The sequence below is a fragment of the Microcaecilia unicolor genome, chromosome 10 (genome assembly GCF_901765095.1).
Source record: "Microcaecilia unicolor chromosome 10, aMicUni1.1, whole genome shotgun sequence".
In the NCBI taxonomy this organism is placed as follows: Eukaryota; Metazoa; Chordata; class Amphibia; order Gymnophiona; family Siphonopidae; genus Microcaecilia; species Microcaecilia unicolor.
In genome coordinates, this window is record NC_044040.1 from 214,063,840 (window position 1) to 214,087,046 (window position 23,207).

General features: G+C 43.8%; 1 protein-coding gene across 3 annotated transcripts in view; it reads right to left on the reverse strand.

Moving 5' to 3' along the window:
- LPP (LIM domain containing preferred translocation partner in lipoma) overlaps window positions 1-23,207 on the reverse strand; it is a 618,364-nt gene that overhangs the window by 546,729 nt on the left and 48,428 nt on the right. Inside the window, exon 1 of one of the 3 annotated variants that reach the window (XM_030216646.1) lies at window positions 16,741-16,782. The exons of the other annotated variants lie outside the window; for them this stretch is intronic. The gene's annotated coding sequence lies outside the window, so the exon portion shown is untranslated. Of the gene's footprint in view, window positions 1-16,740; window positions 16,783-23,207 lie in introns of those variants that run through there. 3 annotated transcript variants of the gene reach the window in all.

Sequence of the window (23,207 nt, forward strand, 5' to 3'; positions counted from 1 at the left end):
TGGGCAGACTTATACGGTCTGTACCAGAGCCGATGACGGGAGGCGGGACTGGTGGTTGGGAGGCGGGAAATACTGCTGGGCAGACTTATACGGTCTGTGCCCTGAAAAGGACAGGTACAAATTCAAGGTAAGGTATACACATATGAGTTTGTCTTGGGCAGACTGGATGGACCATGCAGGTCTTTTTCTGCCGTCATCTACTATGTTACTATGTTACTCCCAAGTACCCCCTCAAAAAAAACGGTAACGGAGTTCAAACATGCGTGGGATATGCATAGAGGAATCCTGTGCAGAAGGAATGGATCCTCAGAAGCTTAGCTGAAATTGGGTGGCGGAGCAGTTGGCGGGAAGAGGGGGTGGTGGTTGGGAGGCTAGGATAGGGGAGGGCAGACTTATACGGTCTGTACCAGAGCCAGTGATGGAAGGCGGGAAATACTGCTGGGCAGACTTATACGGTCTGTACCAGAGCCGATGACGGGAGGCGGGACTGGTGGTTGGGAGGCGGGAAATACTGCTGGGCAGACTTGTATGGTCTGTGCCCTGAAAAGGACAGGTACAAATTCAAGGTAAGGTATACACAAATGAGTTTGTCTTGGGCAGACTGGATGGACCATGCAGGTCTTCTTCTGCCGTCATCTACTATGTTACTATGTTTCCCCTCTCTGTGCATTCGACACAGTGTAGAACAAAGCACATTTCCAAATCTGAATAGGATGTAAAGTCTTCAGATAAAAAAAAAATATAAATAGATTACTTTTAGCTGCACATATATTATAGCAGGACATGTTTCTCCACTCCTACCCTAGACAAGACAATGTTGAACCACCTTTCTGACCTCATTTCTAACTCTCGTTAACTAGTCCCTTTCACGATGCTGGGTCAATATCTGAACTGAGGTGCTGTTGAAAGAGTGTAGGTTTCTATTCAGCAGTACGTTGAGAGGGAAAAGTAACTTAACCTGGTGGGGGAGAGGGGGTAATGTAATCTAATACTTGCATTATGCCAAAAAGCCTTGTTCAAAGGATCCTACGAACTCCAAAAAATCACTCTCTTTGGCATGATGCAAGTATTAAAGGGAGTGCTAGATTGAGACCTTATCAGCATCCCCCCCCCCCCCCATTTAAATGTGACTTTTATTACTGTCACAGTTATGTACAACTACTACTTAGCATTTCTATAGCGCTGCCAGGGTTTCGCAGCGCTGTACAAGTTTAAACATGGGGAAGGACAGTCCCTGCTCAAGAGAGCTTACAATCTAAAGGTAACAAACTATGTAGTCAGTGTAGGTATCATGAATAGGGAAGGTGGTTAGGTGCCAAAAGCATGGGAGAAGAGATGGGTTTTGAGTAAGGACTTAAAGATGGGCAGGGAGAGCGCATGGCGTATGGGCTCGGGGAGTCTGTTCCAGGCATAAGGTGATGCGAGGCAGAAGGGGCGGAGTCTGGAGTTTGCGGTGGTGGAGAAGGGTACAGATAGGAGTGATTTGTCCTGAGAGCGGAGGTTACGGCTGGGAACATACGGGGAGAGGAGGGTAGAGAGGTAATGGGGGGCTGCAGATTGAGTACACTTGAAGGTCAATAGGAGGAGCTTGAACTGTATACGGTAGCGGACCGGGAGCCAGTGAAGCGACTTGAGGAGAGGGGTGATATGAGAGTATCGGTTCACGCGGTAGATAAGACGTGCGGTGGAATATGTACAAAACTAACTCTTTCCGAGACACTGACCCAGTAGGAGAATTGAGCGAATCCTAAGTCACCAGGTACAGAGTGGTGAACAGCCTCATCTGACATTTGCTAAGACCTTCTTTGCAAAATTCACAGACCATCTGCCCCTCCCCCAAAAAACACACACACTTATTTGATTGCCATGTAAATTGTGCGTTCTGAATTCCTTCTTCCTGCTTCTGCATTGTCAGCATAGAAACGCTGCCCTTTCTAGTAGTCAAAATAACTATTCGACTTCCATTCTGTTGTGGACTATGACCACGTACTCACTTCCCTCCCAGGTATACGAAGCTGAACAGCTAATTTTTCCACCTATTGTTTGTAGATCCTCTTAGCAAGAGTGCAGGCTCTTGACACACAATGAACTTTGACTTACAATGGCATTAATCTTTCCTAGTTCATCATTAACCAATGAATCAGTAGGGATGCCAACCAGGTTGGCACCACCGCAGCCTTAAGATAACATCTGAGTCTGATTGGAGTCCTCTGAAGCCATATGAAAACGAAGGTACTTCATCAAAGATCCCACATGGTCGGAAATTCACAGGCAGTTAATGCCCTGCACGGTGATTACTGCAATTCAAAATATAACTACAACTCTGTGTTCTAAGCCATTGGATCCCATCCTGAGGTCCATGGGATCCCTGGGGGGGTCTATGAGCCCATCACAGGGAGTCCTCTAGAAATGCAGCCTCTGAGAGAGAGAGAGAGAGAGAGAGAGGGCTGAGTTTACTTCTGAGCTGCTCTTCTGCTCTAGAGCTCCAGCTGCCCTAATACCACGCTGCCCGTGCCAAGGGAGGAGGGAGGAGTGGCCTAGTGGTTAGGGTGGTGGACTTTGGTCCTGGGAAACTGAGGAACTGAGTTCGATTCCCAATTTAGGCACAGGCAGCTCCTTGTGACTCTGGGCAAGTCACTTAACCCTCCATTGCCCCATGTAAGCCGCATTGAGCCTGCCATGAGTGGGAAAGCGTGGGGTACAAATGGAACAAAATAAAATAGATACTATTGGAGATTCCACATGCAATGTTGCTACTATTGGAGATTCTACATGAAATGTTGCTATTCCACTAGCAACATTCCATGTAGAAGGCTGTGCAGGCTTCTGTTTCTGTGAGTCTGACGTCCTGCACAGAAGCAGAAGCCTGCGCGGCCACATTGGTGATCTGCAAGGGCCGACTTCTACATGGAACGTTGCTACTGTTGAAGATTCTACATGGAATGTTGCTACTGTTGAAGATTCTACATGGAATGTTGCTATTCCACTACCAACATTCCATGTACAAGGCTGCGCAGGCTTCTGTTTCTGTGAGTCTGACGTCCTGCACGTACGTGCAGAACGTCAGACTCACAGAAGCAGAAGCCTGCGCGGCCACATTGGTGATCTGCAAGGGCAGACATTCCATGTAGAATCTCAAATAGTAGCAACAGTGGAGGAGTAACCTAGTGGTTAGGGTGGTGGACTTTGGTCCTGGGGAACTGAGGAACTGAGTTCGATTCCCACTTCAGGCACAGGCAACTCCTTGTGACTCTGGGCAAGTCACTTAACCCTCCATTGCCCCAGGTACAAATAACTCCCTGTATACAATATGTAAGCCACATTGAGCCTGCCATGAGTGGGAAAGCGTGGGGTACAAATGGAACAAAAATAAAATAGATACTATTGGAGATTCTACATGGAATGTTGCTATTCCACTAGCAACATTCCATGTAGAAGGCTGTGCAGGCTTCTGTTTCTGCGAGTCTGATGTCCTGCACGTACGTGCAGGATGTCAGACTCACAGAAGCAGAAGCCTGCGCGGCCACATTGGTGATCTGCAAGGGCTGACTTCTACATGGAATGTTGCTAGTGGAATAGCAACATTCCATGTAGAATCTCAAATAGTAGCAACAGTGGAGGAGTGGCCTAGTGGTTAGGGTGGTGGACTCTGGTCCTGGGGAACTGAGGAACTGAGTTTGATTCCCGGCAAAGGCAGCTCCTTGTGACTCTGGGCAAGTCACTTAACCCTCCATTGCCTGCCGCATTGAGCCTGCCATGAGTGGGAAAGCGCGGGGTACAGATGTAACAAAAAAAAAAAGAGAGAAATGGTGCAGCCACATGGAGTCCAAACCTGTGTAAGGGGAAAAGGGCCGCCGATTGCTACTTTAGAGATCCTGGAGCCTCTGAGAGAAAGCGAGGATGAGGAGCCCAAATTGGCTTGAAACGGAGGTAGACATGATCAGCACTACCACGAGATGAGCAGGATGGATAGCAAGTAGGTAGGAGTACGGCTGACCATCACAGGGGCCAAACCCAAGAAAAGGAAGAAAACTGCTGCCATCAGAACCTTCATTAGTTGCTGTTTCGTATGATCAGAGACAAACAGGGTGATAACCTTCAGACACATTTCCAAGCAGACAGAGAGAAAAAGGTGCAATAAATGAGCAGTATAGCTGCAACGGTGGAGGGGCAGGGGAGGAGAGGACAGAAGAGTCAACAGTGGGTGGGAGGAATTATACAGCATGAAAGAAAATACTCAGGAAGGGTCATTTGTGTGGAGGACGGCAAGAAGGCAACACTCGGGGCCATGAGGTGAGGTGAAGTGAGGTGAGGATAGCAGGTGTAGAACTGGGAAGGTTCCACAATGGACGAAAGGCATGCTGGTGGAAGACGTCATGGGTCAAGTGAAGCGGGGCAGGGGGATGACACTCACAACAGGGTCATGGGGGCATGGAGAAGGTAGGGAGTGCAGAAAAAGCTATGAGGAGGAGGGGGTAGAACTTAGAAAGGGGCCATCTTGGGGAAAAGCATGAAGCAAAGGACCAGGGGAAGAGCAGATGAAAAGCAACGTGAAGAGTTTCCCTTTTGCAAATGTTTCCTGAAGTTCTGTGGCAATTAAGTGCGAAGTTGACGTTTGGGGAAGACAGGGAAAGAGAGTGGTTGGAAGAACTGCACAGAAGAGAGATGGGCTGAACACAGAAGCTATTAAGGGAAGGCTGAAGATGAAAGAGACCAGTGGATGGTAAATCAGACGATGGAGTAACTACTGAGGAACGGCTTGTGAGAGACCAGTGAAGAGAACTTGGAGAGAGATAAACAGAGTGGGAAGGCCCCGGCAGAGAGGGACTGAAGGGGAAAGGCGGGAAGAGAGAAACTGGGAAGGAGAGGATGAACAGAGGGTAGGGAAGAAGGTGGGAGATTGGTAGGGAGTGGCTTGGCTAAGGAAGGGCTGGACAGGAGGGAGGGAGAGAGAGAGGCTGGAGGAAGAGACCAAAGTGAGGTTGATCACCCACAAAACGTTTGGATGTTAAAAAGGGAGCCCTGCACCCAGAAAAGGTTGGGAACCTCTGTTCTAAACAATGAGGTTGTTCGGAAGAAACAAACATTCCATTCACAGTGCTCAGACCTAAATCTCTCTTGCTAACTTACTAATTTGAAACACCCTAAATTTCAAGGCTTCTATCACTGTAAATGAAAACTGATATGTTTGAGAGCTATAAATCTTTATTAACTGCCTTCAAGTGCCAACAAGTGATTTTATCCTGCTTGGACATACTGTTCCATGATCAAATTTTTTTTTTCTTAAATCAATCCATTCATACAGATTATTAAATTAAAAAAAAGAATATAAATGGAAATTAAGCATCATTGCAGATTTTTTTTTCCCTGGCCTTCAAGCACAATGTTTTGCAGTGAGGAATCAATTTATTCTTCTAGGAGACAAGTTGAATGATATCATGGTTAAGCTGGAGGACCAGGGAAAAAAATCCTCCTCAACCCAGTGGGCAAACACTGCAGAAATAACTTCACCGTTCATAACACTGGTCCCCTTCCTGTTATTTATCGATTAATTTAGACTTTTCTCACACCTTTTTTAGTAGAAGTAGAGGAGTGTGGTAGCCGTGTTAGTCCACTCTTAAAGGTTATCAATAGAAATCAAACCAAATAAAACATGGAAAAGAAAATAAGATGATACCTTTTTTATTGGACATAACTTAATACATTTCTTGATTAGCTTTCGAAGGTTGCCCTTCTTCCTCAGATCGGAAATGTTGATCACCCTCCCCTGACCTATCCACACCCATCCTGTTAGAATATCAATGATATGCTTTGATGTCCCCATGCATACCTCCGACCCACCCCCATCCTCCCACCCTGTCAGACTGTCATAGTAATGCTTGAATGTTTTCACTTATATACACTGTCAGCTAGCACATTTGCTTATTTCCGATCTGAGGAAGAAGGGTGACCTTCGAAAGCTAATCAAGAAATGTATTAAGTTATGTCCAATAAAAAAGGTATCATCTTATTTTCTTTTCCATGTTTTATTTTGTTTGATTTCTATAGATTCTACATGGAATGTTGCTATTCCACTAGCAACATTCCATGTAGAAGTCGGCCCTTGTAGATCACCAATGTGGCCGCGCAGGCTTCTGCTTCTGTGAGTCTGACGTTCTGCACATACGTGCAGGACGTCAGACTCACAGAAACAGAAGCCTGCGCAGCCTTCTACATGGAATGTTGCTAGTGGAATAGCAACATTCCATGTAGAATCTCCAATAGTAGCAACATTCCATGTAGAATCTCCAATGGTATCTATTTTACTGTCATAGTAATGCTTGAATGTTTTCACTTATATACACTGTCAGCTAGCACATTTGCTTATTTCCGATCTGACGAAGAAGGGCAACCTTCGAAAGCTAATCAAGAAATGTATTAAGTTATGTCCAATAAAAAAGGTATCATCTTATTTTCTTTTCCATGTTTTATTTTGTTTGATTTCTATTGATAATCAGTAGAAGTTGAAAGCGAGCTATATTCAGGCCACATTTTCTTGCTTTATGACAGGAATACTGAAGAGCTGGGTGCTGCACAGTGACATAAGAGCTCTTAAGTCTATGAGTTTATCTTGTTGGGCAGACTGGATGGACCATATAGGTTTTTATCTGCCGTCATCTACCATGTTACTAGGTATTGGGTCATTCCATGCCAAGTGGTCTAAAATTAAAAAAAAAAGTTCCCACCATCATGTTCTCCGATTTTGTTCAAATTTTATCTGTTGCGCGAGTCGGGTGTTAAATGAAGTTTCCCAAAATTTGAGGTCTCTAACTGCAATAGTTCCAGATCTAGACCCCCTTTTCTGAAAGGTTGTCAGTCCATGAGCGCGCGACATTTACCACAATGCCATTTTTGGGGTCTAATAAAATCCAAACACATCTATAAGAATGGCTAAAAAAGTCAAACCCTGTACAGTTTTTGATGCTAATTCCGATGAAATACATTTTAACATTATGGATGCAAAATCCAGTCAAACAAGTTGACTCAAACTGTGCATCAAAATTGGTCGCGACTCATCGGAACATATTTGGACCAATATTCAGACCGCAACAACTTCCATGCAAAGAAAGATACGGACTTGAAATTTTGAACAAGCATTATTGCTTGTGCTGGACATAATACTGCCAGATTTGCAACTAACCAGTATCTATAACCACCCTGCAGGATCTCTTCAAAGTTGGCACTGTCAGCGCAAATGGTAAAATGTACCAAAGCTCAAAGCCAATTATTAAAAACGTCTGCCTGAATTAGCTTGTGGACAGTATCATCTGAAAGAGAAAATTGTGCTCTACAACACTGATATGTTTTTGTTTTGCAATGCCACCATTAAGTAGCCATTTACTCAGGTCAAAGTATGTTATATTTTGTGTGGATAGTAAAAGATAGACTTTCACGTCTGACATTTTACCAGCCCTGGTACCTCTTATGCTTCTGTCTACCATCTCTGACAGCGCAGTACATAAGTAAATAAGTATTGTCATACTGGGAAAGACCAAAGGTCCATCAAGCCCAGCATCCTGTTTCCAACAGTGGCCAATCCAGGTCACAAATACCTGGCAAGATCCCAAAAAAGTACAAAACATTTTATACTGCTTATCCCAGAAATAGTGGATTTTCCCCAAATCCAATTTAATAATGGTCTATGGACTTTTCCTTTAGGAAGCCGTCCAAACCTTTTTTAAACTCTGCTAAGCTAATCGCCTTCACCACATTCTCTGGCAACGAATTCCAGAGTTTAATTACACGTTAAGTGATGAAAAAAATTTCTCCGATTCGTTTTAAATTTACTACATTGTAGCTTCATCACATGCCCCCTAGTCCTAGTATTTTTGTAAAACGTAAACAGACGCTTCACATCCACCTGTTCCACTCCACTCATTATTTTATATACCTCTATCACGTCTCCCCTCAGCCGTCTCTTCTCCAAGCTGAAAAGCCCTAGCCTCCTTAGTCTTTCTTCATAGGGGTCCCATCCCCGCTATCATTTTCGTCACCCTTCTCTGCACCTTTTCTAATTCCACTGTGTCTTTTTTGAGATGCAGCGACCAGAATTGAACACAATATTCGAGGTGCGGTCGCACAATGGAGTGATACAAAGGCATTATAACGTCCTCAATTTTGTTTTCCATTCCTTTCCTAATAATACCTAACATTCTATTTGCTTTCTCAGCATTCTATTATTAGAACTATTAGAGAGCCACAGTTTCATATTCAGAAGGAAGAGTTTCCAAACTTAAGTAGCAGATTTTTTTCTGAGATTTTGAGCCATTCGCTGATTACATGCCAAACACACACACAAAAAAAACTCTTAAATCTCAAATAAAAGCAGAGACAGCACAAACAGCCTCTCTCCTATATTACTTAAACTATTTTAAAAAAAAAATCAGGATGCAGCTGTTCACGTGTTTCCAGCCACTTGCCTTCCTGAGAAAACCTTCCGACTGGCCAACATTAATGACTCATATAACTGGTATTTTGCTTGAGTTAGTTACCCCTCCCTCCCCCCCCCCCCCCCCCCCCACACACACACACAAATTTAACACCTTAATACAGATGGAATATACCAGTCTCTAGCAAAGCTTCTAAAAACTATCTAGCAAATATCTGAACTGATCTCACTGGTATGGCAAACATAAACATAGTAGATGACGGCAGAAAAAGACCTGCACGGTCCATCCAGTCTGGCCAAGAAGATAAATTCATACAGTGGGGGAAATAAGTATTTGATCCCTTGCTGATTTTGTAAGTTTGCCCACTGACAAAGACATGAGCAGCCCATAATTGAAGGGTAGGTTATTGGTAACAGTGAGAGATAGCACATCACAAATTAAATCCGGAAAATCACATTGTGGAAAGTATATGAATTTATTTGCATTCTGCAGAGGGAAATAAGTATTTGATCCCCCACCAACCAGTAAGAGATCTGGCCCCTACAGACCAGGTAGATGCTCCAAATCAACTCGTTACCTGCATGACAGACAGCTGTCGGCAATGGTCACCTGTATGAAAGACACCTGTCCACAGACTCAGTGAATCAGTCAGACTCTAACCTCTACAAAATGGCCAAGAGCAAGGAGCTGTCTAAGGATGTCAGGGACAAGATCATACACCTGCACAAGGCTGGAATGGGCTACAAAACCATCAGTAAGACGCTGGGCGAGAAGGAGACAACTGTTGGTGCCATAGTAAGAAAATGGAAGAAGTACAAAATGACTGTCAATCGACAAAGATCTGGGGCTCCACGCAAAATCTCACCTCGTGGGGTATCCTTGATCATGAGGAAGGTTAGAAATCAGCCTACAACTACAAGGGGGGAACTTGTCAATGATCTCAAGGCAGCTGGGACCACTGTCACCACGAAAACCACTGGTAACACATTACGACATAACGGATTGCAATCCTGCAGTGCCCGCAAGGTCCCCCTGCTCCGGAAGGCACATGTGACGGCCCGTCTGAAGTTTGCCAGTGAACACCTGGATGATGCCGAGAGTGATTGGGAGAAGGTGCTGTGGTCAGATGAGACAAAAATTGAGCTCTTTGGCATGAACTCAACTCGCCGTGTTTGGAGGAAGAGAAATGCTGCCTATGACCCAAAGAACACCGTCCCCACTGTCAAGCATGGAGGTGGAAATGTTATGTTTTTTGGGGTGTTTCTCTGCTAAGGGCACAGGACTACTTCACCGCATCAATGGGAGAATGGATGGGGCCATGTACCGTACAGTTCTGAGTGACAACCTCCTTCCCTCCGCCAGGGCCTTAAAAATGGGTCGTGGCTGGGTCTTCCAGCACGACAATGACCCAAAACATACAGCCAAGGCAACAAAGGAGTGGCTCAGGAAGAAGCACATTAGGGTCATGGAGTGGCCTAGCCAGTCACCAGACCTTAATCCCATTGAAAACTTATGGAGGGAGCTGAAGCTGCGAGTTGCCAAGCGACAGCCCAGAACTCTTAATGATTTAGAGATGATCTGCAAAGAGGAGTGGACCAAAATTCCTCCTGACATGTGTGCAAACCTCATCATCAACTACAGAAGACGTCTGACCGCTGTGCTTGCCAACAAGGGTTTTGCCACCAAGTATTAGGTCTTGTTTGCCAGAGGGATTAAATACTTATTTCCCTCTGCAGAATGCAAATAAATTCATATACTTTCCACAATGTGATTTTCCGGATTTAATTTGTGATGTGCTATCTCTCACTGTTACCAATAACCTACCCTTCAATTATGGGCTGCTCATGTCTTTGGACGGTTTCCTAAAGGACAAGTCCATAAACCGCTACTAAATGTACTTGGGAAAAATCCACAATTCCGGGAATAACATGTATAGAATGTTTGTACGTTTGGAAAGTTCGCCAGGTGCCCTTGGCCTGGATTGGCTTCCTGAAGCAGAGGTAGTCTCGAGTTAGACACAGGCCCTCTGGGAGTAGGTTCCGGTATGGGGGCAAATCCTGAGAAGGCTCTCTGGTGGGTATCACATTGTACAATTTCTTTCGATGAGGGTACAGACAGTGATGCTTCTTGCGATGACCTTAGAGGTCTCAAAGGTCTCAAAGGTGAGTAGAGAGCTAACATATTCTTCAAGTACTCTAGTCCATTTTGTCCGAGGACCTTGAAAATCAAACAGAGTTTTAAATTTAGCCCTGTAAGGTACTGGTAGCCAGGGTTGTTTCTGCAGGAAGGGTGTGATGTGGTCATGCCACTTGTAGCCTTCTATCAGTCATGCTACAATATTCTGGATTACAGGGCATTAGAGTATTCCGTCCAGTCATGATTTCATCATGGCATGGACCACTGTGGTCAGACTCGTCTTTTCACTATATGGAAAGAGATTTCGTAGCTGCCGCAGGTGAGAGAGGGGAATTTTTAAAGGATGTTTGGAATTTGCAGGACCAAGATGAGTAATAAATCTAGAAGTATCCCAAGATTCCTGACCTGTAATTTTAGGGGGAGTTCATACTTCCCAAAAGGTATTTTGAAGTAAGGTATTTGTCCATTTGGTACTCGGATAATCTCTGTTTTGTTTGTTTTTTGCCTATTCCTGAATTGTGGTTAGACGGGCAGTCGGACCTTATCTGTGTAGGTACAGAATTTTATGTCCGTTGACTGAAGCAGCTCAGCCAAAGACTTGAAGTAGATATTAAATAAAAGAAGAGACAGTATAGATGACTGTGACACCCCACTGTTCAGTGCCCAAGGTGTATTTGATTGCTAATACAGTGGTGGAAATAAGTATTTGATCCCTTGCTGATTTTGTAAGTTTGCCCACTGACAAAGACATGAGCAGCCCATAATTGAAGGGTAGGTTATTGGTAACAGTGAGAGATAGCACATCACAAATTAAATCCGGAAAATCACATTGTGGAAAGTATATGAATTTATTTGCATTCTGCAGAGGGAAATAAGTATTTAATCCCTCTGGCAAACAAGACCTAATACTTGGTGGCAAAACCCTTGTTGGCAAGCACAGCGGTCAGACGTCTTCTGTAGTTGATGATGAGGTTTGCACACATGTCAGGAGGAATTTTGGTCCACTCCTCTTTGCAGATCATCTCTAAATCATTAAGAGTTCTGGGCTGTCGCTTGGCAACTCGCAGCTTCAGCTCCCTCCATAAGTTTTCAATGGGATTAAGGTCTGGTGACTGGCTAGGCCACTCCATGACCCTAATGTGCTTCTTCCTGAGCCACTCCTTTGTTGCCTTGGCTATATGTTTTGGGTCATTGTCGTGCTGGAAGACCCAGCCACGACCCATTTTTAAGGCCCTGGCGGAGGGAAGGAGGTTGTCACTCAGAATTGTACGGTACATGGCCCCATCCATTCTCCCATTGATGCGGTGAAGTAGTCCTGTGCCCTTAGCAGAGAAACACCCCCAAAACATAACATTTCCACCTCCATGCTTGACAGTGGGGACGGTGTTCTTTGGGTCATAGGCAGCATTTCTCTTCCTCCAAACACGGCGAGTTGAGTTCATGCCAAAGAGCTCAATTTTTGTCTCATCTGACCACAGCACCTTCTCCCAATCACTCTCGGCATCATCCAGGTGTTCACTGGCAAACTTCAGACGGGCCGTCACATGTGCCTTCCGGAGCAGGGGGACCTTGCGGGCACTGCAGGATTGCAATCCGTTATGTCGTAATGTGTTACCAATGGTTTTCGTGGTGACAGTGGTCCCAGCTGCCTTGAGATCATTGACAAGTTCCCCCCTTGTAGTTGTAGGCTGATTTCTAACCTTCCTCATGATCAAGGATACCCCACGAGGTGAGATTTTGCGTGGAGCCCCAGATCTTTGTCGATTGACAGTCATTTTGTACTTCTTCCATTTTCTTACTATGGCACCAACAGTTGTCTCCTTCTCGCCCAGCGTCTTACTGATGGTTTTGTAGCCCATTCCAGCCTTGTGCAGGTGTATGATCTTGTCCCTGACATCCTTAGACAGCTCCTTGCTCTTGGCCATTTTGTAGAGGTTAGAGTCTGACTGATTCACTGAGTCTGTGGACAGGTGTCTTTCATACAGGTGACCATTGCCGACAGCTGTCTGTCATGCAGGTAACGAGTTGATTTGGAGCATCTACCTGGTCTGTAGGGGCCAGATCTCTTACTGGTTGGTGGAGGATCAAATACTTATTTCCCTCTGCAGAATGCAAATAAATTCATATACTTTCCACAATGTGATTTTCCGGATTTAATTTGTGATGTGCTATCTCTCACTGTTACCAATAACCTACCCTTCAATTATGGGCTGCTCATGTCTTTGTCAGTGGGCAAACTTACAAAATCAGCAAGGGATCAAATACTTATTTCCACCACTGTATATAGCGATGGGCAGTTAGATAAACGTATTATATGTCATCCGATATTTCTTTGGTGTGAACAATGTGGATTATACCAGGAATTGACGTCTAATCCTATGGTTGTAGATGGCTTTATAAAACAGGCACTTTGGCGGTTTTACAGAAGCTATTGCAATTTCTTTTCTGGGGAGTTGTATAATAACTTAAGAATTTCTTTTTATTGAGCTCCCTACTTGTGTATGTCGATATTTTTTTTTTTTTTTACATTTGTACCCCGCGCTTTCCCACTCATGGCAGGCTCAATGCGGCTTACATAGGACAATGGAGGGTTAAGTGACTTGCCCAGAGTCACAAGGAGCTGCCTGTGCCTGAAGTGGGAATCCAACTCAGTTCCTCAGTTCCCCAGGACCAAAGTCCACCACCCTAACCACTAGGCCACTCCTACACAGGCATTTGGACTCCTTAGGCAGGCGTTGTTTATGCCGAAACACGGCCTGTGTCGGGTCTGATCTAAATAAAGGACTCCTGTTGTCTCAGTCTTGAAGGCCTAGTTGTGCTTTTTCTTTGTTTGCTATTTGTGTATACTGTTCTACCCTCTCTGGTTACTTTATCAATGTGGATTATACCAGGAATTGATGTCTCATCCTATGGTTGTAGATGGCTTTATAAAACAGGCATTAAAAAAAATAAGTACTTTTTTTTTTTACCACTTTGACAGAGATATTCTGTTATAAATTACAATGCCCCTACCTCCAGGTATAAAAGTTAAGAATGCTATTTCTGTGGCCGCACACTAAACCTTTGGCCCTACACCTGGCATACCTCTGATCTGCATAACATTTCGTTGCATATCAACTTGAATCAACAAATGTTATGCCAGTGTTCAATCATGTAACCTGCACAGAGAGGCAGGGCTGGCTCTGGCTGCCTTGTTGGGTGGACTGGATGGGCCTTGTAAATCTTTATCTGCCACCCTTTACCGTGTCACTGTGTTATCCATTCTGAGGGGCAAGAACTTCCAAGCAAAGGATTAAGCTCTGGTAACAAGAGTTTTGTCCATATACTCAAGCAAAATAATATAGCATTTTTTTCTTTTTAGCAGAAACCAAAGAAGCTTAATAGTCCCGTTATTACGTCAAAAGTATTCCACAGTTTAGAGCAGGGAAAGGCAACTTTTATATACAGAGGGCCGCATCGGTGTCAGCATTACCCTTGGCGGGCTGCAATATTATAGAGTGTTGGAAGCACAAATTAAAAGAGGTCCTTAGACCTTGTATGATAAATGTTGACTTACTTGTGTCCGCTATCCAAACCAGGGCTAAGAGTTACCAAAATCCAAAAGTCACAGTGTTGGCTACAAAGATTTTTTTATATATACAAAATAAATGACGGCAAATGAAAAACCAGAACGGCCTATCCAATCTGCCCAGAAAAATGGCCATGGATGTGCCTCCCTCTAACCTTTACAAGAAAGAAGCATCGCAACAGCTATGCCAACAAAACAAAATTCAGGAAGCAAGAGGTATGTAGAATTCTGGAATTTTAAACTACTCACTCTTCCAAATCCAAGTTCAACAAGAGTTACATTTAGGAAGGAAATCTATAAATGGCATTCAAAATTCAGTGCTAAATTGGCGGTAAGCATGATTTTATAAAGGGCGCATCCCTTATAGAAGAGCACGCAGCACGGATTCCTGCGCCTAACTTTAGGTGTCAAACTTACGCCTGCTGGTACCCAAGTCTGGTGTACTACGCATGCAACATTTTGGAACGTCCCTGGCACGCCCATGACCACGCCCCCTTTTGAGTTACAAGCTAGTAGACTTAGGCGCCGTGCCTTATACCAGTGGTTTCCAAATCTTTTCAGAATATCCACAATGAACATTCATGAGAGAAGCAGTGCATGCAAATCTCTCTCATAAATATTCACTGTGGATATCCTGAAAATCTGACTGGCTGGAGAGCCTCCAGGACCAGGTGTGGGGAACCACGGCCTTATACAACAGCTTGCAAATTTTACTGAATGCCAATTAACTTCAATAATTAGTTGCTAGTACCCAATTAGCAATAATTGGGTACCAGCAACTAATTATTGAAGTTAATTGGCATTCAGTAAAATTCTATATATGGGACCCCCAAATTTGTGTGCATGCCCAAGATCTTAATTAGCAAGATCTCGTTACTCAATTAGTTTGCACGTGCACACAAATTTGGGGGTGCCATATATAGAATCCAGGGTTAAGGTATAGCTGCAGACAACTTACAATATATGGGTAAGATTTTTTAACGCACATTGATACATATAAATGCACATCACAATATAATGCATATTATCAATAGAACCTACTTACTAAGGGGGAAAGTTATCAAGTTGCATTAGGGCAATAGCTCACGTTAATTGCCCTTATTGTGACTTAAAGGACATTGACACAGGTTGTCTTACAAATTACATAATAATGAGATGCAAAACACGCAAATACATATAAAGCAGCTCATTACTATGTAACACTATAATGCAAATTGTGATGCACATAGCAAATTGCTTTATAGTCCTAAAATGATGGTAAAATAACCCCAGCCGAAAACTGGGGCTATTTTACTGCTCTGGAGCATCGGGGCTGCCAAGCTCCTGGCCATGACCGCCACGTTCCCTTGAATCCCGACCTGCCTGAACAAGACTCCCTCTCCCCAATCCAGAACCCCATGATTCAGTCCCCAGCGAAGTACAGCCCCCTGATCTGCCCCTCCCAAAGTAGACACCCTTGACAAGCCCCTTATCCCCCAAAGAATCCCCCCACCCCCATGACAGTACTTTAACTCACCAGTGGTCTACGGAGTCCCCGGGCAGGAGCGACTCTGCCCACACTCCACCCCTGAGCAATACGAGCATTCGTGTCACCGAGTGTACCTGAACATGCAAAGTAATTTTATAAAAGGTGCTTTTTATATGCATACATTTGCATATACCGGCATGGACGATGCCTTCATAAAATTACTCACATTATCATACCTCACCCTAAATTTGAACCTGAGGCAGTGGGGGGTTAAGTGACTTGCCCAAGGTGATAAGGGGCTTCAGGGGCTTTTCTATTTCTCAGCCCACTGCTCTAACCACGCCTCCTCTCTGTGGGACATCCCTAGTTATGATCATCTCTCACCCAAATGACAAACTGTCGTTCCGAAAATAAGGCGGCTTATAGCTTAAAATACAATGAAATGAAAATCACCAAATATTTCCCATCTTTCAGGGCTGATGCTAGAGTATATAAATGTATATGTCAGTTAAAATATGTGTAAAACATTAATGTACATAGGAAGGTGTATGAACACTCACATATATGTAACATACATATTTTCACATTTTTTTGTATTCTTGAAGATTTAATCCTTCTAGGTTGGTCACAGTATACTTTCATGTTCCCAACGCGGCCACGCTGCAGGATATTAACCCACCCCCCCCCCCCCCCCCCAATAATTCACAGTCTCAGCCAAAAAAGCAGCCATCCTCAGTTCGTGACTCAGCCCTTATAAGTCTGAAGTGTGCTAGCATTAACTCTCATCAGGATGTTAATTTGTTTTACTTCTGAGATGTAGCACACTCCAGGTTTGTGCATCAGTTTGGCAATATTGAGTGATGAACACTCAAATTATCTTTTCAAAGGCAATCTCAATGAGGCCGTGAAAAGAAGAAGACAAAAAAAAAAAAAGTTATTTTTCCACGTACATCGGTTGCCTACAAAAGCTAAATCTTTGCTCCCCAATCCACAGGTGCAGCCTTGCTGTGGGATGGTTCAAAAAAATGACTGCCTTACACCACAGCCTCACACAGGATGCAGCCTGCCTCACCTCTCTCCTAACTCATGCACAGGCTTAAGTGCAAAGCCATCCTAACAAACACTCAGGATGCACTTACTTTCTCCAGGCTGGGCTCTCCTTCTCTCCTCGTCTCCAGCTGACAGAATCTGTGGGAAGTAGGGGACCAACGCTGACAGAGACCAATGGGGGGGAAATACACTTTCTAGAAAAAAAAAAAGAACTCGTATCCTGCCTCTACAAAAGCCTGAGTCACCTCCCCTCCTCCCCTTCTAATAGATCAGGGCATTGGGTAAACATTTCCAAATATGGGAAGCAAGACCAGGAAGGATGTCTAAAAATCACTCTCTCTCTCTCTCTCTCCTCCTTTGGGCATTTAGGGAGACAAAAAAAAAAAGCCTTGCCCCTCTCAAGACAAAATTCCATGCTGTGTGAATGATTAACCCTCAGAGATTTGAATGCTGGACTCTGCTGCTACAATGCTCTGTAGATTCAAATTCTGGGCTCAGCCTGACATTTACTAATTGACAGATCAACACCGATTCCCTCCATCCCTCTTCCCTGCAGTGAACAAAGAAATGAGTACAACAGGTTTCATGTACCACGTAACCCCTTCCTGCTGCCAAAATTCTCAAAACATAGTAGATGACAGCAGAAAAAGACCTGCACGGTCCATCCAGTCTGCCCAACAAGATAAATTCGTATGTGCCACTTTTTGTGTATACCTTAATTTGATTTGTACCCGTCTTTTTCAGGGCACAGACCGTATAAGTCTGCCCAGCACTATCCCCGCTTCCCAACCACCAGCCCCGCCTCCCACCACCGGCTCTGGCACAGACTGTATAAGTCTGCCCAGCACTATCCCCACCTCCCAACCAGCAGCCCCACCTCCCACCACCGGCTCTGGCACAAACCGTATAAGTCTGCCCAGCACTATCCCCACCTCCCAGCCACCAGCCCCGCCTCCCACCACCGGCTCTGGCACACACCGTATAAGTCTGCCCAGCACTATCCCCTCCTCCCAACCACCAGCCCCACCTCCCACCACCGGCTCTGGCACAAACCGTATAAGTCTGCCCAGCACTATCCCCGCCTCCCAGCCCCGCCTCCCACCACGGGCTCTGCCACCCAATCTCGGCTAAGAAAACTTTATTTCCGAGAGTGACTGTCTCACTGGCAAACCCAAAAGCAGGACTGATGGGGAAATCAGAGCGAACCCCAGTTAGCGTATTCTGAAGTTTTCTAGAATTAGAGGAGTCCTGGCCCGCACCAGCGCAAAGGATTCTCCGTTCCAAAGAAGCGAGGAAATGTCCGACACAAACTGAGGCCTAGGGTATTGAAGCAGAAATGAATGAGGCACTATGTTCATTCTTTGCCACAATATTCTGTGTCCATTAAAAAAGTTTTGACTTTAATAAATGTTTTGACGCAGTTTAATCTTTAAAACTACACAGAATGCAATAGTGACAAAAAATTAAAAAAAAAAACCACGGTAACACATCTCTCATTCACTTCAACTGAATAAATTCTGAGAAAGCAAAAGACAAATCTCCAACACATTCCCTCCCCTGCCTATCTCCCTTGCTAAAAACTGGGTAGCTCTCCCAAGTGAAAATGAAAGGATGTATGGAACCCATATCTCATCTGCCATCCAAAAGAACCCGATCCTCTTTTGGACAGACTGAATAGGCTTTTATCTCCTGGCCTTTTCTACATTTCTATGCTGTATTATTAGACAAACTGGCATCTATCATTTGCAGTGTTATTCCAGGCAGGGGCGTAGCCAGACAGCAGATTTTGGGTGGGCCTAGGCAAGACATGGGTGGGCACCAAATGTTCTCTCCCCCACCCCCACACCAAAAACATCTCTCAGCTGGTGGGCAAATGCTTCTCTCCAGTCTCCACCTTGGTAGTCTGCAGCAGGCATGCGCTCAAAACTGAGCATGCGAAGGTGCCAGTATTGTGGAGAGCAGCATTTTCATTACTACTACTACTTAACATTTCTAGAGCGCTACTAGGGTTACGCAGCGCTGTACAATTTAACAAAGAGAGACAGTCCCTGCTCAAAGAGCTTACAATCTAATAGACAAGTGAACGGTCGGTCCGATAGGGGCAGTCAAATTGGGGCAGTCTGGATTCACTGAACGGTAAGGGTTAGGTGCCGAACGCAGCTTTGAAGAGGTGGGCTTTAAGCAAAGACTTACCATGTGCTACTGTTGGATGGGCCTGAGGCCCACCCAAGCCCACCTGTGGCTTCGCCACTGATTCTAGGTAACCTACTGTATTCATAACCCGTGATTTTGTTTCTCTAATCTCTTCCATTTTTACTCTTGCAAATGTTATTTAAATACAACAGTATACAAATATGAAAATGTAACAAACTAAAATACAGTGATGTGAAAAAGTCCCCCCCCCCCTCCTGATTTCCCCTAATATTGCATATGTGTCACACTGAGTGGTTTCTGATCTTTAAATGGGCTAAACACAATAAACTTTGCCTGAACGAGCTTCTCTGGGTCCCTAACACAAGTGGACACATTCCGGACATCAAAATCTCCTTTGGGAAGTATGAACTCCTCCTCCAATCACAAGTCAGGAACCTTGGAATACACTTAAGATTCAACACTTACTCTGATTCCCCAAATCCAAGCAACCTTCAAGAGCTGCTTCTACTATCTGCGACAGCTACGCTGCCTCTCTCCTTACATCGAGAAGGTAAATCTTATCCCAGTCGTACATGTGCCGTGATAACATCAAGACTGGATTACTGCAATGCACTATACAATGGTCTGACTACAAAGGGCCTGCACCAGCTCTAGTTGATTCAGAATGCAGCAGCAAGACTCATAGAAGGTTGCAAGTGACGTGACCACATCACACCATTTTTGCAAAAACTTCATTGGCTACCAGTACAATACAGGGCTAAATTTAAAACTCTACGTCTGATCTTCAAGGCCCTTAAAGGAAATGGCCCCGAGTACCTGAAGAATAGGATGATCCTCTACACAACTCCAAGGACACTAAGATCTTCTCAAGGACTGACACTAACCACACCCTCTCCAAAAGACATTACATGATGTGATACAAGTGAGCCTTCTCCAGAGTAGCCCCCACACTCTGGAAGGCATTGCCTGAAAGGCTCCGCTTAACACAAGACTATCTCTACTTCAGGAAGCAGGTGAAAGCTTGGCTCTTCAACCAAGCCTTTAACGGAAGAAGTAATTAACTTGTTAGTCTCACTCACACACACAAGGATTGACTCAGGCTGCACATACTGCAGCGGGACATGTTTATCCACTCCTACCCTAGCTGAGATAATATTTAATCATCTCTCTGACCTCATGTGCAACTTTCTTTAAATTAGTCACCTTATTCTCTAACTCCTCCTACTCTCTTACCTATCTGTATGTTCCATCTTTGCTTTACCCTTCACTATCAATTAAAATGTTCTATTACGTATTGTGTTGACATTGCAAGTAGTATACCATGCCATACTTTGTATTGTTATTTGAATATTTTTACTGCTGTAATTCTCTATTGCTCATGTTTGATTTATTCTTATTGTACACCGCCTTGAATGAATTCCTTCAAAAAGGTGGTAAATAAATCCTAATAAATAAAATAAACAGAATGTAATATTAGACAAAGGGAACCCGATTAAACATGTTTTAAAAATATATATTACTTCATTTAAAGAGCATTTACCCAACACCCATATCACCCATGTGAAAAAGGAACTGACCCCTAAATGTAACTGGTTGCACCACCTTTAGCAGCAATAATTGCAATCAAATGCCTTCTATAATTTGGTATCAATCTTCACATCGTTGTTGAGGAATCTTTGCCCACTTGTCTTTCCAAAACTCCTTATAAAATTCAGACAGGTTTAATTAGGTTTTGTTTGAGATCCTGTCATAGCACCTCTTTTGGGTTCAAGTCAGAACTCTTGACTAGGCCAATTCAAAACTGTAATTTTGTTTTTCCTCAGCCATTCAGATGTAGACTTGCTTTTGTGTTTTGGATTATTGTTGTCCTGTATAACGCAGGACGGATGACCGGACACTCTCCTTGCGAATTTTCTATTACAGTGTTGGAATTCATGGTTCCGTCAATAATGCTAAGTTTTCCAGGTCCTGAGGCAGCAAAGCATCCCCACATCATGGCCACTACCATCACCATGTTTGACCGTTCGTATGATGTTCTTGTGGAATGTTGAATTTACGCTACGCCAGTCAAAATGGGGCCTGTGTCAACCTTTTCCTACCTGAGTCCACAATTCTGGAACGCGCTGCCGCGCAACTTAAAAACGATCTATGAACTAACCAACTTCCGCAAACTACTGAAGACCCATCTCTTTAACAAGGCATACCACAAAGATCAACAAATGTGAAATCCTACACATATATCCAGTATTGTCTTATTATACTAATATCATACTTTTTCATTATCATGTTACCCAAGATCCTTCCTTAATACTAACTGTTTATCTTATCATATATTTCCACTATTCATGATGTATTGTAAGCCACATTGAGCCTGCAAAGAGGTGGGAAAATGTGGGATACAAATGCAATAAATAAATCATTATCCCAAAAGTCTTGGGGATCATCCAGGTGTGTTTTTGCAAAATGAGAAGAGTATTGATGCTACTCTTGGATATAAGAGGTTTCCAACTTGCTGCTCTCCCATGAATCTCATTTTTGCCCAGTCTCTTTATTATGGAGTCTTGAACACTGACCTTAGCTGAGGGTAGACAGCCTGTAGTTCTTTGAATGTTCCACTGTGCACCTTCCCTGAGAAGGAAATTGGTGAAAGGAGTGAGCAATCCTTATTTGTCTCTATAAAAGATTTTGCTAGGACAAAAATGTCATTCAGCCTATACCCCTATTACACTGGTTCCCAAACCTGGTCCTGGAAGCACCTGAGCCAATCAGGTTTTCAGGATATCCGCAATGAATATTCATGAGGCAGGTTTGCATGCCCTGCCTTCACTGCATGCAGATCTCTCTCATGAATATTCATTGAGGGTATCCTGAAAATCTGACTGGCTGGGGTGCCTCCAAGACCAGGTTTGGGAACCACTACCCTATCAGATATAATCGTGAGTTTAACATAAGGAGAGAAAGCAAGATATTTCAGTGCTGAGAGGAATCAGATGTTAGCTATATTGGCCAACTTTCAGAACAAAAAGTTTTGTTTGTAGAACCATAGAAATATCAATCTGCACCTAGAGGTATTTTTCTATACCTACAGGTTAAACATTACTGGAGGGGTTTCCATGAAAAGTCTGGTGGCTGAATTGGTGAGGGAAGAGAAGGAAGGAGGCGCAGGAATATTACATTCAGGGCAAAAAAAAAATATTTGGTTTTATGATGGATTGCTTTATAGTAACATAGTAGATGGTCCATCCAGTCTGCCCAACAAGATAAACTCATATGTGCTACTTTATGTGTATACCTGACCTTGACTTGTATCTGTCATTTTCAGGGCACAGACCGTAGAAGTCTGCCCAGCACTAGCCCCGCGTCCCAACCACTAAACCTACCTCCCAACCACCGGTGCTGCCACCCAATCTCCGCTAAGCTTCTGAAGATCCATTCCTTCTGAACAGGATTCCTTTATGTTTATCCCACGCATTTTTTAATTCCGTTACCGTTTTCATCTCCACCACCTCCCGCGGGAGGGCATTCCAAGCGTCTACCACCCTCTCCGTGAAAAAATACTTTCTGACATTTTTCTTGAGTCTGCCCCCCTTCAATCTCATTTCATGTCCTCTCATTCTACCACCTTCCCATCTCCGGAAAAGGTTCGTTTGCGGATTAATACCTTTCAAATATTTGAACGTCTGTATCATATCACCCCTATTTCTCCTTTCCTTCAGGGTATACATGTTCAGGTCATCAAGTCTCTCCTCATACGTCTTGTAACGCAAATCCCGTACCATTCTCGTAGCTTTTCTTTATGTTTGAAATTGTTTTCAGGTAACAGCAGTATTAGTTATTTCATTTTGTTTTATATGTGTGATGTGTTGTCCAGAGGATTGTTTTTCAATATTATTTATGTTTTATCTTCCTATCTGCTAGGGGCTAGTTTTATTCAGACAGAAAGAAGCAGATACAGAAGGACTCAATCTTTCAGGAGATTTCACCTCTAACCTGTTATCCTCGTCACTCAACTGAAGAGAAGCTATTAAGAGGATGAAAGAGAGAGAAAAACACAAAGGCTTATAATTTGGGACAGACATGGGGAAGGCATTCATTGCCCCGGGATTCGTAGCATGGAATGTTGCCACGATTTGGGTTTCTGTCCGGTACTTGTGACCTTTGCTTGGCCACTGTTGGAAACAGGATACTGGGCTAGATGGACCATTGGTCTGACCCAGTATGGCCACTTTTATGTTCTTATGGAGTCTTTCAAGGAAATCATCTTCAAACTACATAGAAGCCTTCCTCATCTTTAAATTAGCAATGCAGTTATCAAAATTAATATTATAGGCTATTATACCCAGAATTACAAAAACTAAACCAGTGACCAGATCACACCAATGTGAGAAAGTTGGGATTTTTT